Source organism: Peromyscus californicus, unplaced genomic scaffold (assembly GCF_007827085.1).
Source record: "Peromyscus californicus insignis strain IS unplaced genomic scaffold, ASM782708v3 Scaffold_9__1_contigs__length_137607984, whole genome shotgun sequence".
NCBI classification, from domain to species: Eukaryota; Metazoa; Chordata; class Mammalia; order Rodentia; family Cricetidae; genus Peromyscus; species Peromyscus californicus.
Window position 1 is genome coordinate 123,956,006 of NW_026294617.1, and position 26,216 is coordinate 123,982,221.

Here is a 26,216-nt window from a genome sequence, read left to right on the forward strand (position 1 = left end):
TACAATCATGATATTCATTAATTATACTCATGATATTAATTACATTTGTGGTATTCTTTGATTACATTCGCAGTATTCATTCAATAATTATATTTATGATATTCATTAATTAGATTAATTATATTGACTTATTACATTCATGATATTATGTCCTGATACTACTGTCCATTTGTGGGGGTTTTCCATCACACAAAACAGAGATTCTGTACTTGGGAAATCATTGCTCTATATTCCTTTTTCTCTGTCTTGAGATAATGTCTAGTCTTTCTGTCTCTATGAATTTGTATATTCTATATATTTCATGTAATACAATTCTATAGCATTTGTCCTTTTTTTGAATGTAAAAACATTTTATGTACAACTGCAGGAGAAATAATACTCAGATAGCCTGAACATAAAAACAGGTTATAATTTAAAAGCCCAGGATTATTTTAAACAGTAAAATATTTTCTCTATAGAAAATAATATAAATGATAACATTTCCCAATAAGCCCTTTTAAGCCAAATGATAGCTGAATTATACATATAAATATTGATTAGATTCTGGGATACAGAAGAAACCTATCTTCATCTGTTCAGAGAGCTATGTTTTACTTAAGTTGTGTAAATGAGATTCCTATTCATCTTCCCGTTCACTGTTTGATTTACGGCAGACATTTTTCTATAGGTTAATCCATAATCTAAAAAGATTTTAGCCTCCCCTCCTGAAAGTATGGCCAGCATATTCTTTCATGAGCTTGATACGGTACATATTCTTATCCTAATAGTGAAATGTTTCACTAAAGCTTGCCCAGTGATTGGGTAAAACCAAAACTTATTATAAGCCACAGTCATGCTAGGGTCCCCCCTGCTAGGTAGCCTCCCTGGATCTGTGGGTTGCAGTCTGATTGTCCTTTGCTTTACATCTAGTATTTACTTATGAGTGAGTACATAAGTGGATCATCTTTCTGAGTCTGGGTTACCTCACTCAGGATGGTATTTTCTAGTTCCATTCATTTGCTTGCGTATTTCATAATAAAAATGGCAATCTTACCAAAAGCAATCTGCAGACTCAATGCAATCCCCATCAAAATCTCAGCACAATTCTTCACAGACCTCAAAAGAACAATATTCAACTTCATATGGAAAACAGAAAACCTAAGATATCTAAAACAATCCTTTACAATAAAGCAACTTCTGGAGGCATCACCATCCCTGACTTCAAGTTCTACTCTAGTGCTATAGCAATAAAAACAGCTTGGTATTGGCATAAAAACCAATATGTGGACCAATGGAATAAAACTGAAGATCCTGACATTAACCCCCACACCTATGAACACCTGATTTTTGACAAAGAAGCAAAACTGTACAATAAAAAAAAGCATCTCAACAAATAGTGCTGGCATAACTGGATATTAACATGTAGAAGATTGCAAATAGATCCAGATCTGTTGCCATGCACAAAACTCAAATTCAAGTGGATCAAAGACCTCAACATAAATCCAGCTTACATTGAACCTGATAGAGGAGAAAGTAGGAAGTAGTCTAGAATGCATTGGCATAGGAGACCACGTCCTAAGTATAACACCAGTAGCACAGACACTGAGAGCAACACTTAATAAATGGGACCTACTGAAAATGAGAAGCTTCTGTAGGGCAAAGGTAAATAAGACAAAACGACAGCCTACGGAATGGGAGAAGATTTTCACCAACCCCACATCTTATAGAGGACTGATCTCCAAAATATATAAAGAACTCAAGAAACTAGATACAAAATACCAAAAAAATCCAATTGAAAAATGGGCTACAGATCTAAACAGAGAATTCTCAACAGAATTCCAAATGGCCAAAAGACATTTAAGGAATTGCTCAACAACTTTAGTCATCAGGGAAATGCAAATCAAAATGACTCTGAGATACCATCTTATACCTGTCAGAATGGCTATGATCAAAAACACTGATGACAGCTTATGCTGGAGATAATGTGGAGTAAGGGGAGCACTTCTCCACTGTTGGTGAGAGTGCAAACTTGTACAGCCACTTGGTATTTGTGGTTTCTCAGAAAATTGGGAATCAATCTTCTCAAGACACAATGATACCACTCTTGGACATACACCCAACGGATGTTCACTCATATCACAAGGACTCTTGCTCAACTATGTTCATAGCAGAATCATTTGTAAAAGCCAGAACCTGGAAGCAACCTAGATGGCCCTCAACCGAAGAAAGGATAAAGAAAACGTGGTACATACACACAGTGGAGTACTGCTCAGCTGTAAAAAACAATGACATCATGACATTTGCAGGCAAATGGATGGATCTGTAAGTATTTTCAAGGGTTTTGTTTTTATTTTACACATGTATGGTATGTTTGTGTATCTACATGTGGAGGCCAGAGGTTGATGTCGGGTGTCTTCCTTGATTTCCTTCCATTTTATTTTACTGAGGCAGAATCTCTCACTTGAAACCAGAGCTTGCCAGTTTGCAAACTCAGCTAGACTGACTAGCCAGCTTGTCCAGGCTAATCTCCTGTCTGCTGCCGGAGTGCTGGGATTACAAGTAGGCCACCACGCACCTGCCATTTATGTGGGCTGGAGATCAGAGCTCAGTGGCAAACACTGTACTCACAGAGCCATCTCTCCAGCCCACAATTTTTGGTTATTTTAAATATTGTGTAGATTTGACCAAAAGTCTGAAACATTTTAATATGGATTTTTTAAATAGTCTCTTGTGTAAGAAGAAAATGGAAGGGGGAAAAGAGAGAAAATAAAGCTGTTGGATAGAAGGCTAGATTTTTATTTCATAATCACCTCATTATCTAACTTGAAATATATATGCCCTCATGAGGTTAGAATGTGCCACTAACATAGAGATATTCATCATGATTAATTTTTCCCATTTATAATAATTTATCATGTAGTAAACACGGTGGACCGTGCAAACAGGTTTATCATTTTGTCAATAGAAAATATTAATTAGAATCATGTTTGCTTTTCTATTTCCACATCTGCTCTTATTTTCTAAATAAAAATCTCCTTGATGATTAATTACTCCAGAAGAAAATGAAATTTCACAAAGATTTAAAGTCGATAGAAAGAGATTTACAACAGTTAGGGATTGTTTGTTTGCTGAGAGAGTAGACCCTCCTTGAGTGTCAACCTAGGTTTACAAAATTTCAACCAGGAAGAGCTTTGGATGAGAAAAAAGAATTATTTTCTTTTCTTTCATATATAGAAATCCAGCTTTCACGCCAGTCCTATTCTGCAGAAAAACCTTGAATTATACTGCACTGTTGGTATTTTCCTAGGATGACATTAAAGACAACACATTGAGATCACACTGAATTCCTCTTATTTTTGTAACCAATGCCCGGAAAACTTTAACAGTATTTCTCCAGAAGCTGGTGAGCAGACTGTTGCTATGTATACTGTTGGTAAGGGGCTTGGTGTATTTTTAGATTTGCAGAGAGCCCTTACAGAACACTTCCACCAATACATCACAACTCAAGTTTGAAAGCCTGTGATAGTGCTGAGGATGTCCTATTGGGGGGATCTTGGGGAACAACCATCCACCTCCCAGAAGTCTACCAGTCTCCCAAGCTAAGGAAAGCCTTCAGTTATTCCAGGGCTTCGTTTGTTCATAGCATGCTGCTATAAGGAAGGGAACCAGTTAAGAAATGGTCTAGTGAACTATCTTTAGTTCCTGTTCCTCTTCCAATCACTTTACCCCTTGCCTCAGGTGTTACAACAGACACTGAAACCAAGCCCTAGTTCCATTGTTTCAGTTTTGACCATGGATTTGAGTAAGACTTTATTCTCACTGTGTTTATGGAGGGAAGTTGAATCTATTTCATTTATCCCTTCCCTTCCGTTCCCAAAGTTCTCTAACACTTATTTTCTGCCTACAATTAGCCAAGCTTGTTTGTTTAATAAAAACAGAGTTTTCAAAGTTTAGGAGAACATCTCTGCAAGTTCTAGGGAAGACTCATGCTGTCTGCTTAATTGTGTTTCTTGGATGCCGGAAATACCTCACTTTTGCCCAAGCTGGCTTTACAGCCAGTGTTAGTTGGTGTAGAATTTTCCTAAGCACTCCATAGTCTCGTGTGTGGCCCCTTACCCTTGCGCTTCTTAGACTTCCATCCCCCTCAGTATTCCTCGAACTCTTTGTGGTCCCCTCAAGGTCTATAGATGGGCCTTCTTTCCTTCTTGGGGAGCTCTGCATATCTTTCTCCCAGGTCCCTTTCTTTCTCCATCTGTAATCTTACATAACAGATGTTTTTTTAAAAAAATAAGTTGAAGCTTTTGGGTCTTAATGAACCAGAAAATACCATAGCATTCCACCTTTAGCATAGTTACTTGATAGAATTACAACTATAGTGCATTTTGAAAGAATGGATTGGAATCAAAGAATCATTGAGCTTTCTTCCTTTGCTCAGAATGATCTTTGCTTCAACGAGGTCTTACTTGGAAGCCCCATTTATAGAACAAGTAAGAACAGAAAGCCATGGGTCCCCACAGTCCTCACCCCTGTGTTTTCAGAACACCCGGGAGAGAACAGAAGTATTGCAGATCTCCGGATTGCCTGGCTTGCTAGATCAAGGTTGCCACCTGTTTCATTTTGTGCTTCTTTCTAGGCCATGAGAGGTGGGGGTGGGGTGGGGGATGATGTCTAATCTCTGTCCTCACGAACTTGAGACTTGATTTACCTTCTTCCAGCCTCTGTGGAGGGTGAAGCCCAAGGTCCTGGAAGTCTCAGGTTTAGCAGCACTTTGCCGAAGTGTCATGAAGCTGGGTTTGATCAATAAGGTTCTGGAAAGTATTGCAAAGGCCTATGCACAAGTGCTGGTTCCTTTTATGACATATCAAACACTTGAGAACATTTAGCCCCAAATGGAGATTTGCAAGCATGCTCTCCTTTCCAGCGACGGGAAAGGATGCACTCCCTCAGTTTCCAGACACATAAAACACTTCTCTTCTCACTTTCAGTTCTGACGTGACAAATGCAGCTAGAGTCCCTGGCCTGTCTGTTTCTGTCCTGAGAACTATGGGAACTGTTTGCCCACCCTTAGGGGTGGGGGATGGGGAGGTAGGATGTCAGGGTGGCGACAGCTGTGGTAGTTCTTAGAAAAGTGTATGTTTGGAGACACGATTGTTTTACTCACCTGGCTCATGAGACAATGTAGGTCAGACAGAATGTAACCAACGAGGCTTACTGTAGCTTAGGCTCAGACTTAAAAATAAAACCCTACATTAAGCAGTCGAGGAAGAGGAAGGAAGTCATTGAAGGGATCCTTCATGTTTTGAAGTGAGAAACTAGATTTTTGGTTATCAAACTAGACTGTACTCACTGGGGAGGCTGTAAGAGATCGGTACTGGGTCAGGACCCCCAAGACCAAGTTCTCAGCACAAAGGATATTTATTTGCCACAAAGGGACAGAGTGCAGGGGATAAGAGACCAAGACAGAAGGTAGAGGACAAGGGAGAAGGGGAAGGGAGCAAGGCAGAGGGGGACGGGCATTTGTCCTGTACTGGGACAAAGGGCTATCTTTGGACAGAGAGACTGACATGGCCCATAGGCAAATGGTGGTTTATAAAGGTAAAATAGGAAACCCCATGTTAGAATGAGGTGTTTAATTTTAATTGGGCATGTTAATTAGGCGAGGCAAAGGGGACTTTTGACTGCTGGACTTCAATACTTCGATAGCTGGACCTCGGTAGTCAGCCTCAGGAGGAGGAAGGGGACAAGTAACGGAATAGACCTTGGAGGCCAGCTTTAGGACGGTAATCTAATGGGTTTTAGCAAGAGAATGGGGGAGAAGGGCAAAGGCAAAGCATGTCCCCCACATCTGAGCTGGCCAGAGCCCTGTTAGAGGCAGTGGCCACATCCCTGGGGCATGCTGGAAAGTGCATGAGCTTTCTAGACTTTCTGATTTTTTTCACCATAAATTTATTACGTTCTTTTCCTTTCTATTTACCTTTTTTACTTTACTTTTATTTATTTTTTAAGTTTCTGAAATGTGCTTGGAAATTTCAACTGCTGCGGATACAACTTTGACGGCCTGATCATATGGAGTTCACAGTTCAGAGAAGCATTTTCATGGCATATATAGGATATATATGCATGATATATGTACACACACACACACACACACACACACACACACACACACACACATATATATATATATATATAAAATGAACTGAGGGAACTTAGGTAAATGGGCTTCAGTTTCCTACTCTGTAAGTGGGGGTAATGCTGGGTAATGCCTACTTCTCTCTGGGTGGCAACAAATGAATGAGAATTAAATGAGGAACCATGGGCAGATTACTTCCACAGAGAGCTGGGGAGTAACAGGATTAAAAACCGGGAACCTACGCTCTTTCCCATTTCGTAGTCATTTGAACCTAACCTCACAACCTGACCATCCCTCTTCATTCTAAGAAGGCGTGGACATCAGGCTCTGGGCTCCTTCTGTCTCCAGAGATCACTATTTCCAGCAAAGCCTACCCCAGGGAAGGCTCCGTTCCCAAGATCACGAGTTGTCAAAACTCTTCTAGACTCCACTTCTTGACTTTGATCACCTTCTCCCAGCCAACTCTCCTATTAAATTGTGTTTTTCACCTGTGGCTTCTTTGATATTTCCCAAACTGTTAGCCCACCCACAACCCAGTCCTTTCTGTCCACATCACCTTCACTACCTTTCATATTCCCTGCTACTTTCTTTCTTCTTTTTTTTTTCTTACAAAAGAAAGCATTTAATTGGGGCTTGGTTACAGTTTCAGAGGTTTAGTCCATTATCACCATGATGGGGAGCACGGTGACATGCAGAGATGGAGCTTGAAAAAGTAGCTGAAATTTTACATTCAGATCTACTGGCAGCAGGGAGAAAGACTCTGGGCTGGTGCTGGGCTTTTAAAACCTCAAAACCCACTCCCAGTGACATGCTTGCTCCAACAAGGCCACCCCTCCTAACTCTTTCCAATATTGCCACTCTCTGATGACCAACCATTCAAATCTATAAGCCTATGGGCAGTACTCTCATTCAAGCACTACTGTCCTGACAGGCCAGCTTAAGAACAGGCCCAGAGGTGATCATAGGGTTGTGTGAGCAAGCCCAGGAAAGGTACAGAAACGATGGGTAAGATGGCAAGGCCCCGCTACTTTCTGAACTGAACATCTTTCTCTCCCGTCCCTCGGCTGTTCCAGTCTGTAACTGAATCCATCCACTTGTTCCTGACGTTACCACCTTGTGTTTGTTTATTGCTGCTGAAGAAAACCACTCAACAACGTCACTTTTTAAAATAGTATTTATTTGTTGAAATTACAATATAATTACATCATCCCCCTTCCCTTTCCCCCCTCATGCACCTCTTTCTATCTCTCAAATTCACAGCCTCTTTTTCTTCAATTGTTGTTACCTACAAGCATTCCTGAGTATGTAAATACAACCTGCTCGGTGTACTGCTGCCTGTATGTACGTGACCTCGGAGCTGACTTCACGTTTACGTTTCCAGTCTTATAACCTGTCCCTCAACACTGTCTGGACAAGGTGCTTTTGCTTGCTTGTTTGTTTGTTTGTTTGTTTTTTCCCTTGCAGTGGTATGCGTCCAACTCAGGGCCTTGCTCATGCCAGTCCAGACCTCCAACCCTGAGCTAAACTTCCCAGGGGCATTTGTAACTGTTTTGACAGTTTTGCTCTTCCTGTCTTCTGTTTTTTTTTTTCTTTTGTTTTGTTTTGTTTTTCGAGACAAGGTTTCTCTGTGTAGCTTTGGAGCCTGTCCTGGATCTCACTCTGTAGCCCAGGCTGGCCTTGAACTCACAGAGATCCGCCTAGCTCTGCCTCCCGAGTGCTGGGATTAAAGGCGTGCGCCACCACCGCCCGGCTCTTTCTGTCTTCTAAAGCGCTGCTCAGGCACGAGGCTGGAGCCAGGCTCTCTGTCATCATCTCAACACCGCCATCCATCCCTAAGCCATCGCCTCCACCCAGAAGTCTCTCATGTTCTCCCCTAGTTTCCAGTGGTCTTAGAAGAAAACGCGTGCTTCCTCTCTCCCAAGACTCAGCCTGTCTGCTCGATCGCTTGCTGTTTCCTTCTCTCCACATTCCCTTGAACTTGTACACACCAGTCAGGTGTTCCTTCCTGACTCCCTCTTCATTGCCTCTTACTTGTTATCTCTCAGTCTGTTGATCTTAGGAAACCTAACTTCGGCCCCTTCTTCCTGTTGGTCTCTTCACGTCACTACAATAGTTTTCACAGCGTTTGCTATTTCCTCCCTTATTGTCTTTACTTTCATGTTTATCATTTAAACTTCCACAAAAGTTGGATTTCTGCTCCACCACTGTCCTGAAACGCTCTTGGGGTCATTGGTTCTCATCTTTCTTGACTTCTTTTTGCCTTTGACACTGACCACTTTTCTTGTGAAATTCCCTTGTCTTCCCAAGTCTTTGGACACGCTGATTCACTCCCCATTAACATACTGTTAAATAGTGTTGGTTGTATACCTCAAAGTTCCTCCTTTTCATTTCCCACACTCTCTCTTGGGCTGATTATATCCATGCCCATGATTTATATATTAATAATTCTTCACCTGGCTGACTGGCTGGGCTCAGGTAACAGCAACTTGGACACACAGCCAGGTGTGCCCACTTGTGTATCTGCACTCTGACCAGCCCACTTCTGCCCCTTCTTGGTTTTAATGTTAGAAACGTCCAGTTATCCCCAGGGTGAAAGAAACCAACATTTCTTATTCCCTCTTTTATTGTGAGTAATAAGTGGTCATCACAAGTTACTCTTTAGTAATACAGGACTTTCTTGTCTTGGGCTTTTTCGTAAATTCAGATGACCAAATAATTAAAATTAGCAAGTCAAGAGTCACCTTAAATGCCAGGCTCACCACAAGATAAAAACCAAGGAAAGAGAAGCAAGCAGCGGGAGACCTGGGTCTTGACAGATTGTTTCATGGCTCATCAGATGGAAGAGGGGCGGGGGAAAAAAACCTCTCCAGGATCTTTTTATATGCTTTTCTGATATCCTTAGAATAGAGATTTGCAGGTGAAATCTAAAGCTGTCTGATAAAGACGTCTAGTTGCCTGCCGCTTTTGTTTTAAACTGGGGGACGTGGGCGGGAAAGGAAAAACAAAAACAAGAAAAAATAACAAAAGCGCCCGGCAATCGAATCCAACGGCCTGTGTTTCTTGGTCAGCAGGGGGCGCACCATTCCTTTACTCTGGGTAGATTTTTTTTTTTCACCTAGGCAACAAGTCTCCTTTAATAATGACTACATCCTAGCAACAAGGAGGAAAGAATAACGAAAAGATCGATACATTTGCTCCCTTGTGGCTGCTATTTTTAAAAAGAGCTATTTTTTCCCCAGTATGTGAGACATGTTTCCGTAGGAAGGGGTCCGTGGTTGTGTTTTCCTTGTTTCTGCCGTTCTGGCCAGTCACTTTCTGATGGGGGATGGGGCGTGTTTTAATCAAGGCTGTGATAGCGTTAAAAGCCGTCATGGAGGCTGGGGCTCCGCAAAGGTCAGGATTTAGGCAGCACCCTCCTGACACAGAAACAAAGATTCCAATTTGCTCATTAAAACAAAACAAAACTGGTCAAAGCAGTGAGAGAAATCAGCCAAGACTGGATTGCTGTCTGTGATGACCTTTTGTTTGAGAGAACTGATTCAAGGAGATCGAAACGGGGACTTGATGTCCTCAGACACAGCGGGAAGGAGTGTGTCTAGAGAGCCGTGGGTGGCTGGGTGAAAACGGAAGAGGCCCTACTCCTCTTACCTGGATTCTACTGTGATTGTGAAGAAAACATTTTACTTTATGCTCTGCGCAGCTCTTCCTACACTCCGTATTTTTATAAAGAGGAAGAGACACACTGGATTTGAAAATCAAGTCAGGAAATATCTACATAGCAGTTCATGCAGGGGACCTAGCCTGTCTCATCAATATAGGTTATCGTAGCACAGTGCAAATGTGCACCATGTGTGTATATGTATACACACATACATGCATAGTTACATAGATATGTTTGTATCTACTTAGCAAGCATATATGTGCATATATCTAGATACAAGCCAATAAGACAGGAGGTACAAAAATGATGATAATTCTTTTTCAGAGTATTATACTTTTAGAATAATTGCTCCACTCTCACTGAGAGTAATAATAGCTCTCAGGCAGAAATATTAAAGGATTAAAAAAAAAAACCCTTTACTTCTTAAAATTCTTATTTGATGAAGAGAAATTTATGTCATTTATTTCACAAGCACATTTTCATAAAGAAAGAATTAGAGATGATGCCTCAAGTGAATCTTCTAATACACACCCACCCATATCCAATAATATGTCTGATTAGACACCATGCCAGAACATTTTCCCCTCACCCCACCATTAAATACTGTGTGAACATGCTAAGAGAAAACAAAATCTACTTTAACACCCAGAAACCATACATTCCACCACTAAATCTCTGAAATGGCTGGCTTTTCCCCCTGCTACGTCTCTTTTTTATTTCTAAGTGACAACAGATAATTTAACATGTGACAGTAGGGGTTTTAACTTAAAAACAACAATGAGGAATTTGAAGAACACCAACAGGACAGGTTTGGTCACCAACACACACTCTTCCGTTGCAGAGTGCGACTAGATCTCTGGCCAGTTTTCAGCGAGGGGCTAACGAAGTCAGAGCTCCTCTTTACTGACTCCTGCTGCCACAGACGCATTGCGAATTCTGACCATTTATCTTACAAACTGTTTGCTGCTCGGATCTGAGACCAGGCAGTAAGAATGTCCTCTGAGTAAGCTAAAACGGCATCCATCAAGTTCGCTGGCCTACTTTGGAGCATTTCTGTATCATCCTTGGAAAATGCAGAGTACTTATGCTTAGGAAAGGGTGTCTGTTTCAGGAAAACTGTTCTCAGAATAGACCAAAGCTGACGTGCATTGAAAAGTGGCCTGAATGACAGGTGAGACCCAGCAACTGTGTACTGGCTCCCTACTCGCCAGTTATGAGTATTTAGGCAATTCCCTCACCCTTTCTCAGTCTTTATTCCTTTACAGAAGAGAGGAGAATGGTACCTTTCTTCCAGCTCATCATAGTCATGAAATGACATCGTAAGTATAATGTGTTCAGCGTAGAGCCAGACACTTAGCATTGTAAGTACTTCAGTACACATGACTGCCTTTACCTTCCAAGTCATTATAACTCCAATGGAGGAATAGTGTAAGAATTAAATAAATATGAATATAGATCACATTTTTTCTTGAAGATATTTTAATATTCATTACAACTTAAACTCATGTCAAACATTACTGTCTCATTCAGAAACGATTTCCCTATTTTTAGAAGTTTCACATGTTATTTTATACTATGTACAAAATACTCAAATAGCTTTACAGAGGTTTTTTTTTTTTTAAAGATGTATTTATGGTCTTTTATGTGTATGAGTGTTTGTCTTCATGTATGTATGTGTAGTGCTTGAGGTGGCCAAAAGAGGGTGGGGATTCTGCTAGAACTGAAGGTACAGATGAGTGTGAACTGTCATGTGGGTGCTAGGAAACAAACCTGGATCCTCTGTGGAAACAGAAGTTCTTCTTACTTCGAAGCCATCTCTACAGTCCCTTAAAAGGGATCTTTAAGAGTGAAAACGCAGCACTTCCAATTCCAGGGAAGATGCAGTTGTGCACAGAATTTCTAGTGCAATGAATAAGATAGCCCAATGAAATAACCACAATTATGCTTTAAAGGCCTTGAGCCTCTGTGGAAGTGAAGCGGTTAGGACAGCTAACATCCCAGAGAGAGGGGGCGCTCTCCAAGGTGAGCCAGGCAGTCTGTCTCCTCAGGCAGTTTGCCAACTTGAATGCAGCTGGAGGGTTTTTCTGGATAGAGAGTCTCACAGGGCAAAGAAAAACCAGTTCACCTCCTGGAAGTTAAAAAGGGATACTCTGATGGACAGGAAGGAGAGGAGCAAAATACAAAGCTGATTTTCTCATACCACACTTGCTGAATCCAGATTCTACACAGGAGGCCATGGAGCTAAGTCAAAAGCTTCCAAAAGACAGAATGACACCAATCTTCCATAGCTGTGGAATGTTGGGGCAGCACCAGCCTCTAAAGACCCGAATCCAGACTGGACTCCAGTCTTTCCCTAAGAAATTACCCAGGTACTGCAGTTAGGGATGCTAGAGGCCCAGGTGCTGGGCTGGAACTTCGGAGAGGCAATGTTGGATGCCTTGAACTTTTTAGGATAGAAGGGATGGATACTGCAATGGACACAGGCAGAAGCTCTAAAGGACCATGTCCCAGGAGCAAGAGGAGACCAGAAGTAGTGCAGTTCTTAGGAAAGCTACTGTCTCTAGCTCAAACGCCCCGGTGTCTGACATGACCAACTCCTCAACCGCTCTGCTTAACAGAGGGAATGGAAACCCTCTTTTGTGGAAGGTAGTGTCCAAAATCTTTATGACATTTTGTATTCACTAGCTGTTCTACTGGACATAAACCAGTGGATATATGGCAAGGTAGTAAGATGTGACCATGAGTCAACAGCAGAGGTGGAGCACATGATCTCCATGGGGACCTAGACAGCAGCGAATGGAGAGATACCTTAAAACTATTTAGAGCACGGAGTGGAGGCTGACCAAAGGATTAATAGTTCTGAGGGAATCGTAATTACTCAGGGCTGAGAAATATTTAAGGGAGTGTCCTCAATTAGGAGAAATTAATTTCTCCCTTATGTATTGGGACGGGGTGAAACGTGGTCATTGGACATCATATGAATAGGGCCTTATGACCTGAATTGTGGGTCTGTGTAGAAATCCCAGTCTGCAATAGGGAAGAAAATTGGGAGACCTGGACTACCGAATCCAAATGACCAAAAGGGGTCTGGGAACAGAGGGAAAAGAAAAGATGTTCAGGAGTGAAGGATAGCAGAGGTAACATTTCTCGATCCAAAGGTCGTGTAAAGTAGCATAGAGGAGGCAGGATCAGGGAGCTGTGAGGTAGTGGTGATTGTAGGAATGAGTGAGTGAAGAAAATGAAAGGTCTTCATTTCTCCTAAGTTACATTATTGGATGTATTGGATGTCCCCCAGACAGGGAAAATCAAGGGGGCACAGATTTGTTGGTCAGAATGAAGTGTGAATATGGCACATTTTGAGTACCATCTAGGCGGAGCTGTTTACTATGCTGCACACACTAATGTGTGCCCTTGTACACACCCACGTGAGTGAGAACTTGTCAGAAGTACAGATATGGCGGCCATCAAAGCAATCGGCAGTGGATCAGATTGTGCAGGGAAAGCATTCCAAGTGAGATAAGATCCAGGACAGAACGCTGAGAACACAACTCCTGAGTTCAGATGGAAGAAAGGCAAAGCTGAAAGAAGACAGTACAGGAGAGAGGAGGGAGGGGGGTCAGGATGGCTCAGGGATGCTGTACCGTGCAACGGGCAACAAACATAAACAAGGCTCTTTCAAAACATCTGGGCGTCAGCGGAGAAGGGGCAATGGCTGGTGACCACGAGACCCAGCATTTCCTGAGTGTGGTTGTGAAGGGAAGGAGCGTCAGAGGCTAGCACTGGGAGACAGTGAGGCATTGTAGAACTCAGGCTGAGTTTTAATTTCAGGGTAGGAAAGATTTCAGTGTGTTTGTGAAATGAGAACCATCTAGGGCAGAGGGAGCCACTGAGGGAGCGTAGGAGAGACAATTCTGTAAGTCCCGGATGAGATGGAAAGAAATGGAGCTAAGCCTAACTGGTGGGGACATTTGATCCAAATGCAGAAGCACATACACACACTCTCATATACACATACACACTCACACAACACACTCACACACACATACACATTCACAACACATACACACACCACACATACATTCATGCAAACACACATACATACACACTCATACACTTCACACATACATACACACTCATACAACACACTAACACGCACACTCACACTCACAACACACATATACACTCACACACTTCACACACATTCATGCAAATACACTTACACTCACAACACACACATATACACTCACACAACACACACACATTCATGCAAACACACACACATACACACTCACACAACACACACATTCATGCACACACACACATACACACTCATGCACACACACACTCTCACACACACACTCACATATTTTGGTGCTGGAGAGATGACTCAGGGTTAAGAGTACCTGATGTTCTTCCAGAGGCCCTGGCTTCAGTTCTCAGCACCCACATGACAGCTCACAAAGAACTGAACTCCAGTTCCAGGGAATCCAGCTCATGCATGTGGTGCACAGACATGCAAGCAGGAACACATGCACACACACACACACACACACCCACACACACATGAAATAAAAAGAAGCAAATCTTTAAAACAACACAGAAATATATATATGTATATGGTCATAATTTATGTGTGAGTATATGCTTGTACATCAGAAAAAACATAGAGAGAAAAAACAGTTCTCTTTGGATGGGATTTTTAATAATGTAACTTGAAAAATGTCATATTGTAAGTAGAGATAATATTAAAAGCCAGCATAATGCCACCTAAACTTGGCAATCTAAAATTTTTATTTCGGAAAGTAACTTCTCTAAGATGCCTTATGTAGTACTCTGCCCTTCTTAAACAAAATGTTCTGAACACAGTTTGACCTTTTCCGGATGACTCACTTTGGACATCAATCATCGCGCAGCGGTATAATCCAGCCGTGCCCTTAGGAGTGTCTGGGGTGCACAGGGCTGCAGGCCAACGCTAAATGGCTCCCGACAGCAGCACTGGAGAGCTTTGTTTCCAGCTCTGCTGCTGTCAGGTGCTCGACTTCTGTTCCTCCTGGCTTACATTCATTTGTATACACCTGCAGAATGAGTGATTGAACCACCCTCAAGACAAAGGCACAGGAACAGCTAGGAGCGTTGTTGTTTTAGAGATCTGACCCAGAAGAACTCAGGCCTTCCTGCCCACCTGGATTGGAAGGGGTCTGAGTGTTAGCTACAATCCTGTCCTCTTGGATATGGGGGAAACCCAGCGAGCCATACCACAGGACCAGCTTGTCCCTGGTTCCTGGGCCTCCTCCTCAAAGACACGAGTAAAACTGAGTCACTAAGAAGCCCTGATTAAATCCCTGTCCGCAGAGCTACTGGGCACTGGGCACTGCTCTGAATGTTATTGTTGGTTTTCTGTCAGTTGAGTGGACTTATTTTGTCCCTACCAAAATTGGCTGTTTCCAGAACTTCGTTTCCTGGTCTCCAGAAACCAGATATCCTCGAGATATCCTCGAGACAGATCATGCCGTGGTTAGAATTTTTGTTTATTTCCCTCATGTGAAAGCACCTCCCTGGGCTTCAGAGCCACCTGTTCACAGGGCCACAGGCACCCTCCAGGGCAGAGGCCAAGCAGGTTCTGCCTGTCCAACAGTCCGTGCTCCAGGCTGGCAGCCATGGAAACAGCAGGGCGAGTTTGGCTTTGTACCTGGAGACCTTCTTTATTTTCTGAGGTCTTGTACAGACAAGATTGTCCTAGTTCTCAGGGATTCAGAATTACAAACCCTGGAAAATGATGGCTTTGCCTCTGGAAGTAGCGAGAATGTTCTCTTGTCCAAGCCCTCTCCTCTACTGTATCTGTCAAAAGTCCAGGTGCAGAGGGTTGTGTACCAGGCACCAAAGTATAGATTGAATCATCTTTTCAGAAACAAGTGGGTTGCAATCACAGGCACCAGCAGGAGCCTCCAGCAGGTTTCTCAGTAATCGGTTGCCATTAAATTACCAATGGCAGATACTACAATACAATCTTTATACAGCAAGGCCTTACTCATTAAGTGCGTGGTGGTTGTTAACGCATCAATAATGAGATCCCAGAGGCTGTAAAAGTCAAAGAGGCTTCCTGTTTCTCCCTCCCCGGACCTATTTTCCCACTTGGGTTTTATGAAGTAAGCCTTGTGGAGGCAGATGGTTTGGGTGGTAAAAAAAACCTTTAGGTAAGGGAGTAGGAAATAAAAAACAAGTTACATTTATTAAAAAAAAAATGATGCTATCCTTTGTATAATAAACACACTAAAAAATGTACAGTAAATGAGTGATAGGATGTACATATGTGTATCAGCACCAATTTGTTTGGGTGACAGAAGAAGTTGTTTTTAAAGTAAGTTTTTTAGCGGTATAATTTATATACAGCCAGGTATTGTCATTTTGAGACATATGGTTTAATAAATTTTCTAAATGTATATATATATTTGTAACCACCACCAAATAAAGAACCAAACATTTACATATCTTTCAAAACTTGCTCCAGGCCCTCTTTCGTACATCTCATTTCCCATAACCTCCACCCCCAACTACTGATCTGCCTTTTCATGTTACTTTGCATTTCCCTTTTGCTTAGATGGAATTATGATCTTTTATAGTGAGCAATTTTTTAAGGAAATAAATGACTGTAATTTAAAAATAATTTTAAAGTTATGTTAGAATTGGAGTTGAGGGGACTGGAGAGATGGCTCAGTGGTTCAAAGCACATGCTACCATCCTGGAGGATTTGAGGTCAGTTCCCAGCACCTACATTAGGCAACTCTCAAGGAGCTGTAACTCTAGCCCCAGTGGACAGAATGCCCTCCTCTGGCCTCTGAGGGAACCTTCACATGCATGTGTATACACACACACACACACACACACACACACACACACACACACACACACACAAATAAAAATAAAATAAGTCCTAAAAAATACAGATGGGCTTTTTATTTTCCTGATTTGCTCTGACTCTCAACCCCTGCCCCTAAAACATACTTCAACCATTTGGCTGATCTGTTCTCTTAGACCAGACCTGTCTCCAAAGTACAAAACTTCCCCTTCTCCATGAGTCAGTTGCCCCTAAAGATTATTCTAATCTTCTTGCTCAAAACATAAAAGAGAGACACAGATCAATTTTCAGATTATGTTTAGATACATCATTAGGGTACTGAGGCCAGTTTATGACAATCATTGAATTACCCCTCTTCCTTCAATTCTGTCTCAAATACAGCCATGGATGGGCAGAATGAAAGCTTTACCTAAATGCATCAAAGAGTTTGCTTTCTGTGGAGAGCTCTGCACCACAGCAAGAGAAGAAAAACACTACTGAATGAGGTGGGGTCTTGGAATTTGATTAGGATGCTGGAGATCCAGCCAATCAGGAGCTTCCCTACTTGCAAAGGTTATGAAGATGACCTTAGGCTTGGTACTGAGTACACAAAGTACTTCTGTGAAAGCCAAAACAAACTACCAGGTATTTGTTGAGCATCACCTGCCTACCTAACATGCAGATACAAAGTCCCTCTGTACTCAAACACCATGAGTACCTGAGATGGTGTAGCTTAGCAACCCAGGTCAGAGTACACACTTTGATCCAGCTAACTTTTCCCACAGAAGGGAAGGATTTCACACACTTTGAGTACCTGTTTGTAGAACTTCATGTGCATTGTCTTTCCTTAATTGTCTTCATTTTACCGATATGAATTCATGTCCTTGAGGATTTAAGAAAATCTCACGTAGCTGGGAAGTGGCAATCGTGGAATTTGAGGCTCCCCTTGCTCTCACAGCCTCATGCCTATTTGCTTTGCAAATAATTGCAGCCTTGTCCTTTAGTCGGGTTGCTAATGCCATGTGGGGAACATGCACGCTGAAGGCATTTGAGAGACTTTTTAATGGATATTTGTAAGATTTACAAATGTGGCCTAATTGGCATCTTCGATACTTGACTCTTCCAGTGTGAGGTAAAATAGAACTAACTGGATTTTCTTTATTCGTTATTGAGAAAACACCATCAGCATGCAAAGGGGGAGGGGCAATTCAAATAGCATTTGCAATGCCTTACTCTATTTAAGGCAGTCTGCTAGACAGATTTCTTCATGCACTTGGTGGTTAAAATGCAGCTCGGAGAGGGAATTGGCTCCCCTGAACCTCTGCATTAATATGATTAATTGGTATAGTTCATATTGATTGTTTTCCTGGCAGTTGAAAATGGAAGATGGGGAAAGACATTAAATGTTAAGCCCTGAACTGTTTTACTTAATTACCTCATCCCTTTTATGAACATGCTCGCTTTTCCATTTGGAAACTGGCATAGAGGTTAAGTAATTTGTTCAAGGTCACACAGCGAGTAATTGCGCAGGGTCATCGGAGCCAAGTTTGCCAACAAGCTTGGGTGATTACAAAACTGTTATACTGTGCTATGATCTCTCCCAAATTCATCTGGGATCTCATGGGTAGCACTTTTAATTGGTTCAAGTAGCACATATGTATTTAACGCTTCATTCAAAGAGCTTGGAAAAAATATGGGCAAGTCACAACAGCAACAGAATCAAGTCGCATTAGAAAGGGCTGTGTGGAAAGAGAGGAAGGCAGGAGCCAGTTAATGAGGAAGAGGAAGTGGGTTTAGAGAGAGTCCATCTTGTTCTCTGCCCATGACAGCCTAAGGCAGGGAGTCATGCTGCTGCTCTGAAGGGCGCTTGGCAGAGGCACAGGACATGGGTCAGCGCGACAGAAAGATGAGGCGATGTCACCGTTCGGTTGGTGTGTGGCTTCTGAAAGCATTTTATACAGAGAGGTGGCAGTAAAGGTGGAAGGAAGAGAGGAAGGGGTAGGTTTTAACAATAACCAACTGAAGAGGCGGAATTCATTTGGCTACACACACACACACACACACACACACACACACACACACACACGAAACATCATTCAAATAAATAAATTTGCATATGATATATATGTATTCATTTATTTTTGCAGTGCTGGGGATTAAACTCAGGGCCTTGTACACACCAGGCAAGCACTATAACACTAAGCTGCATTCCTAGCCTCTTTTTATTTTTTATTCTGAGACAGAGTCTCAGTAAGCTGTCAAGGCTGGACTGGAACCCACCCTGCATCCCACTCTGGCCTTGAACTCATGATCTTCCTGCCTCAGTCTCTAGAGTAGCTGATATTCTAGACCTTCACTAACAGGTCTGGATACATCTGCATTGAAAGAGATTAATTAGGAAGAACTGTATTCATATAAGTGCTGGCAGGATGGATAATAATTTTTACATGGCTGGGTCTGCCTATACCAAGAGATGCCCAATGGCCTGTGTAGAACATGATTCTAATAAGGCCTCATCACGTAGGTCACAGGAGCTGTACGTTTGCATACAGGACATCTTTTCTGGCCCAGTGTGATCAGCACCTTTGGGACATGGTTAGCAAAGGAATCTGAATGAAGCGCCACCCTACTACCACACGAAGGTTTGACGACACTTGGCCGGTGTTCAATGAGCTTTATGGGATAGAAGCAAATATTTCTTGAATACTTGCCATAGCTTGGGTTCTTAGTATGGACATTTTTGCTTTGTTTTGTTCCAGACAGAGTTTCTCTGTGTTGTTTTGGTGCCTGTCCTGGATCTTGTTCTGTAGACCAGGCTGGCCTCGAACTCACAGAGATCTGCCTGGCTCTGCTTCCCGAGTGCTGGGATTAAAGGCATGCACCACCACCGACTGGCTAAGCTGGTCACTTTTATTGAAATGTCTTGCATGTTGAGCTTGTCTTGTTCCATTTGTTTTTTGTTTGTTGGGGCCGGGGGATCTCTCTCTCTCTCTCTCTCTCTCTCTCTCTCTCTCTCTCTCTCTCTCTCTCTCTCTGTTCCACACGCACACTCATGTCAGTATTGACTTTCAGAGTCTCCTAAAATGGAGTAAAGTAGAAAAGAATGAACTTTTGTAGACCCAGAGGGACATTGTTTAGTTTAAATCAATCGTTCAGACAGAGAGTCACTTCCTTACATCATGGACTTTGTCATGGCGGTCATTTGTTGTCTCATTTTATGGGTGAAGGCATGCAGACTGAAAGTGAAGGAATTAAAAATGCTATTCCATTAAAATGATGACTAAATGAGCAGCAGCCGGTACACTGAGATAGATGTGGTCAAAAGTGTAGGAAGAGACAGAAAAGGTCATCATATAATGATTAAGGGATAAATTCACCAAGAAGTTACAGTAATTGCAAATGTACATGTACCTAATACTGGGGTAGTCAGCTTTATGAAGCAAACATTAGGTATAAAAAGAGAAGGGCTACCTATATCAACACCCCATTTCAATAGTTAGATAATTGACAAAAATTCATTTTAATATCAAAGACTTTAATGAAGAGAAAGGCCCAGCTAAGTTCGTGCACATCTGGTGGAAAATATTTAGACAACTGCAAAAGCCAGTTATGACTTGGGGGTGTATGTTAAATGTTGGAACTACAGGAAGAAGGAAGGTAAATGACATGTGGTGACTAGGTGGGAAGAATGGCTGGGGAAAAGCCAAGGTTAGACCTAGAGTTGATAGCTATTGTAAGAGGCTTGCACAACACAATTGTTTTTTGCACTTTTTTTAACCTTTCCATTTCTTCATCTCAGCTTCTAGTCAACATATTGAGCAAGAGTAGACTCCATCCCATCAGTCTTACACAGTGGAAGATCCCTATCTTGTCCATGGGAGACTACTTGGAAACAACCTTTTCATCTCTTCCCTGTAGCTAGAGTTTTCCTGCCTGGCCCACAGTCAGGACAAATCTCTCTCACCCGCCAGTCCCACAGCCGTCAGACCGGACCAAGTAAACACAGAGACTTATATTGGTTACAAACTGTATGGCCGTGGCAGGCTTCTTGCTAACTGTTCTTACAGCTTAAATTAATCCATTTCCATTAATCTATACCTTGCCACATGGCTCATGGCTTACCGGCATCTTCACATGCTGTTTCTCATCATGGCGGCTGGCAGTGTCTCTCTGACTCAGCCTTCCACTTCCCAGCTTTATTCTCCTCCTTGTCCCGCCTACACTTCCTGCCTAGCCAATGGCCAATCAGTGTTTTATTTATTGACTAATTAGCAACACATTTGCCATATAGAACATCCCACAGCACTTCCCTATGTTCTTTCTATCATCCTAGGAACTGGCTGTTCTTAACAGTTTTCCCACACTTTCCCTTTGTTTTCTATCCTTCTTATAGAAGCTACACTTAGATCACCAGCCTAGGAGAGAGTTGGCTGTTTCTTGTGATGGCCTCTTCTTTCTGTTTATTTTCTCCAGCCTCTCACCTTGTTCAGTCTTGCTGAGATCTCTGCCAGAACCTCTATACCATTTTCTGTATTATTGCAGCTATGTTACATGTCTCTTTGCCCTGTATCTCTCTGGTGATCATTGTGTTCTATTTTGATGTAGAGAGAGAATATTACATCTACCCTTAACATATTTAGTATTATTTGATTTAAGCCACTCCAAGCATGGGATCTCATGGGAAGCCAATGTCATTATCTCTTCAGGATCTGCTCTTCCTCTTTTCCATTTGTCAGGGGAATCAAAGTGTTTTGAAATGCCCACCCAAATCATTGTGTCAACTCTCCTCTATTATAACAGATACCTGAGAAAACAGGCTTATTCTGGTTCACAGTTTTGGGAGTTCAGGGAAATGACTGATTGGTCTCACTGCTTTTGATCCTGTGGCCATGCATATCTTGATAGGGGCATATTGTAGAACAAAATTATTCACCTTGTGACCAGAATATTTGTGTGTGTGTGTGTGTGTGTGTGTGTGTGTGTGTGTGTGTGTGTGTGTGTGAGAGAGAGAGAGAGAGAGAGAGAGAGAGAGAGAGAGAGAGAGAGACAGACAGACAGACAGACAGACAGACAGACAGAGGAGAATGAGATGCCATAGTCACCTTCGGAACATGGCTGTAATGATGTGAAGAACTCTAGGCCAAACCTCTGAGAAGTTCCTGCCAGGACTCCTACTCTGGGGACCACACCTTTAACACATGAGCATTTGGGGGGCACTTAAGATTCAAACTTAGCACTTAGTTAAAAACATCCAAAGGACAGGGTAAACTATCAGACGCCTGCAGAGCAGAGCAGAGTAGAGCAGAGCAGAGGCCGTTTGCCTTCTTTTCTGCACATTAGAGTTCCTGACAGAATATAGTAAGTGGATTCAGTTGGAGAAGTGTTTGGACTCTATTTTCAAATTGACAGAAGCCCACTATTACTACCCTCTGAATAATGTATGAGTTCATTGAACTGTGCTCCCCATTCACTCAATGTTTTGTTGACCATAAAGATACCAAGAAAGGCTCTTGTTTGGTTGCCATCCAAGGACACTATACCTCTGACAATTTTATAGCACACCACACTTTCACCTCTTGTTGTAGATGGGGAAGAGGTATCCAGAGATGTCTGGTTCAGGATTTGAATACAGTTCAGAGCTGGAGTACTTACCTAGCACATGTGAGTCTGTGCGTTCCTTCTCCATCACCTCTGAGATACCTTATTCATAGACAAGCTGTAGGCTATCTAGATGATAGTTTTCTACATACTCAGAATCTTGTTCTTAAAGATCCGCTGAAGATTCAAGCTGTGGAACATACTTGAGACATACCTTCTAGCCAGTTTTAAAAATGAGCTGGCTTTTTGGAGCCCATTATCTATGGTGGGACATCTTGCACGGCCTTTATGCAGGGGGGAGGGGCTTGGACCTGCCTCAACTGAACATACCAGGCTCTGCTGACTCCCCATGGGAGGCCTTACCTTTTTGGAGGAGGGGATGAGGACAGGTTGCAGGGAAGGCTTGGAGGGAACAGGAGGAGGGAAGAAAGGGGGAAGCTGTGGTTGGTAGGTAATAAAAAAATTTCTTAATAAAGAAAAAAATAAAAAAGTTCAGATGTTGTTTATCTATATTCTGTGTCTCCTCAAAGAGCATTGCTCTTCTAGAAGTCCTTTCTTTCATATATTTACCTGGGAATGTAACCTAATTGTAAAGATCTGTGTTGTCTTGAAGTTGCTTTGCAGCAATCTTGACTCAATAGTTTCTGATCATTTTTCTACATCTTTACTCAAATATCGTCTACTTTACTGGAAAGAAAAGACAAAGAATTTTTTTAGCATCCATATTTCATAATTGTTAGTTTCTGCTAAAAATATAAAGTATTTCTAGATATTTATTTTTGTACATGCATGTTGTGTATATACGTGTTTGTGTGTGAGCTGCATTCCTGCCATGGCACCAGTGTGGAGGTCAGAGGACAACCTCTGGTAGCCTTCTACTTGGTGTGAGGCAGGGTTTCCCTCATTGAAAACTGTGCTCAGGCTAGCAAGCCCGGAAGCTTCAGAAAGATTCTATTGTCCGCCTCCATCTCATCATCTCATCATAGGATGCTGTGATTATAGACATCCTCCACTGTGTCCAGCTTTGACATGAGCAACTGGGACCTAAACTTAGGTTGTCAGGCCCATGCAACAAGTGCGTTTACCTACTGAGCATCTCCCCAGCCCCATAAAATATTTTTTTACCATAGCACCTTTTTTTTGTGAACAGTAGCTATTCAGGTCACTCAAGTCATAAGCGAGCTTGTAAAACGGCAGCTGTACAGCCGCTTTCTCCGCAGCCGCTTTCTCTTCCTAGTAGAGAACTCGCACAGTACTGTTTCATCCTAACATCCTGAGCTGGATTCCCTTTGAGCATCTCCTTCCACTGAGCGGTATTTCCTTTTGTGGCTCTCTCTCAGATCTTATGAACCTGGAGTCTATTCAATATCGCTTTCCTAATGACCATTCAGACACCATTATTTTTATTTCACCAAAAGAGTCTTTGTTTTCATGAGTCAGATTCAGAGCTGGGATTTCCTCTAGCTAGTACATCTATTCCTTGGGAGTTGAAATTGTCAGAGTATTAAGCCAAAAGGCAATAATTCTTTTAGCTGAATAAAAACTTCAACAAATGTCTGAATATTTGAAGTCCTAACACAACCTCTTTGTTTTATCTCATCCCACCAATTTCTTTCTGCTGCTTGTTGTGAAAACTTTCCCATCCTATGCTACATTCTCAAGCTTATTTCCTCTTTAATCCACATTTTATGTGAAGTGCTCGTAACTGGGACACTGTGAGCATCATAATCCACGCCTCAGTTATTACTTCTGTTGAAAAGGCTTGGTACCAAACTCTGCCATTGTTGCTTCTATACGTAGGTAAAGGTTGCCTCCGTGAAAATAAGCAAGGACCTTGTTGTGCTGGACAGTTATATGTCAACTTGACGACACAGGCTAGTGTCATTGGCGAGGAGGAGCCTCAACTGAGAGACTGCCTCTATTGGGCTGTAGGCAAACCTGTTGGAAATTTTCTTAATTTGTGATTGTTGTGAGAGGGCTCAGTTCATTCAGTTGGGCCACCCCTGGGCTGGTGGTCCTGGGTGCTATAAGAAAGTAGACTGAGCAATAAGGCTGCTACTTTCTCTTTCTTTCCTTCCTTAAGGGAGGTTAAGTATTTCCATCTCTCCACCATCAGAAGCCATGCCTTTCAGGTGTGTGTCTGCAGCGGGCCAGCACCTCCTTTTTCTCTCCTGCTTCTGCACTCTTACTTCTGTATAATCTGACTTTAACTTCCTAATTTTATTGATTTATTTTTGTGAGCATGGGATGTGTCATTTTCTAGACTATCTGGAGTTATGTATTGGGAGATAATTCAACCTAGTGTATTTTTTAGCTCAGTAGAATCGCTCCATTTTAGCCTTCCTTTTACATTTTATTTATTCTTTGTATAATTGGATCAAGTTTTGCTCCTTTCCACCTGTGAGTTGTCATCTTGCACTTCTAAATTTTCCATTAACAATCCCATTTCATAGAGATTATTTATACTCGGGTGTTTTCTGTGAGACCAAAATATTCTTCCCCAAACCTTTTAATATTCCCAAGTAGGTAGACAGCATCCAAAAAACCTGTCTCTTGTATTTGTTTTTGACAATGGCCTATCATTGGACCAGTAGGCACTACAGACTTTGGTTCACATTGAGATATCAAGATATCCTGTACTCATTCACTTCCTTTACCGTCTTCTGGAACCTCATTTAAGAGCACAACTTCAGCGCCGCACAGTTCTGCAAACCTCCGTTGACTTGCCGGGGAAGTGCGACGAAAGCTTTTGCTGAAAAGAACTGCTGTAAAGATCAAATAAGGAAAGGACTGGTGCGTGTGGACGGCACCGCGCTGTGCCGCAGCAAGCGCCGCCGTCTGTGCAACTCTAAGCCACTTTTGCTCGATTCCAAGCCTTTGAACTTGGAACCTGCATCTCACGCTTTACTAAGTAACTAAGTCTTTCGATTTCATTCTCCTTTTGTATATCGCACATTTCACGGTGAGAACTCCAGAACAAGAAACACTGAAACTAAGATGACCACCCTTGATTTTTGCTTCTTCATTTACATTTATTTCCTTCAAATTCATGGGTTTATACTTACATTGTTTTCATTCTATTTCTTCACCTATTTTTTTTCTCAAAATCATTCATAAAACTTCTTTGTGTTCTATTTTATTGGGTGGAGGTCAAATTTGAAATTCCCCAGCATTTTACACCCTAAACTGTATTACAGCAGAAGTGGAGGGGGGAATCTCAGGGCCTCGCATGTGTTCTGCAAAGGCCACTGAGCTACCTTCCAGACATTCTTGAATTTTTTGTCAGATAAGTTCTCACTAAGTTGCCCAGGCTAGCCTTGAATTTACTTTGTATCCTAAACTGGCCTTGAACTTGTGATCAACAGTTCTGCCTCAGTCTCCTGAACAGCTGGGATTATAGGCCTGGCTTCCTCCAGCGACTTCATTGCTAGCTGTGTGCCAAGCTCTGTACTAGGAGCCTGAATATGCTTAGATATGATCTCCCTGTTTTAGACTGAATCAAAAAATAGCACAGAGAATTCAAGTGAGCAGCTCAAGATGATGTGAGTAGTAAGGAGCATGTGCAAAGGAGGCAAGGTTAGACCTAAAGCAGGGCAGAGGAGGAGCTTTGGGGGATAGGACCATAGGAGCAAACAGTATAAAAGAGGAGAGAGAGAGAGAGACAGAGACAGAGAGACAGAGACAGAGACAGAGAGAGACAGAGAGATAGAGAGAGAGACAGAGAGATAGAGAGAGAGACAGAGAGAGACAGAGACACAGAAAGAGACACACAGAAACACAGAGAGAGACAAAGACAGAGACAGACAAACAAAGACAGAGAGAGACAGACAGAGACAAAGAGACAGACACAGAGAGAGACAGACAGACAAAGACAGAGAGCCAGAGAGTGCTTTTGTTTTCTTTAAATGGGACAGTCAGGAGAGCTTTGTGAAAGTGATCAAATTTAAGCTACAAGACAGGCCACTGAAGATGACCAAACTGGAGAGAGTATTTTCTTTTGTTCCATCATT

General features: G+C 42.2%; 1 protein-coding gene across 1 annotated transcript in view; it reads left to right on the forward strand.

Annotated features, from left to right (window-relative positions):
* LOC128105861 (uricase) overlaps positions 1 to 26,216 on the forward strand; it is a 143,457-nt gene that overhangs the window by 10,234 nt on the left and 107,007 nt on the right. The gene's annotated exons all lie outside the window — the stretch shown is intronic.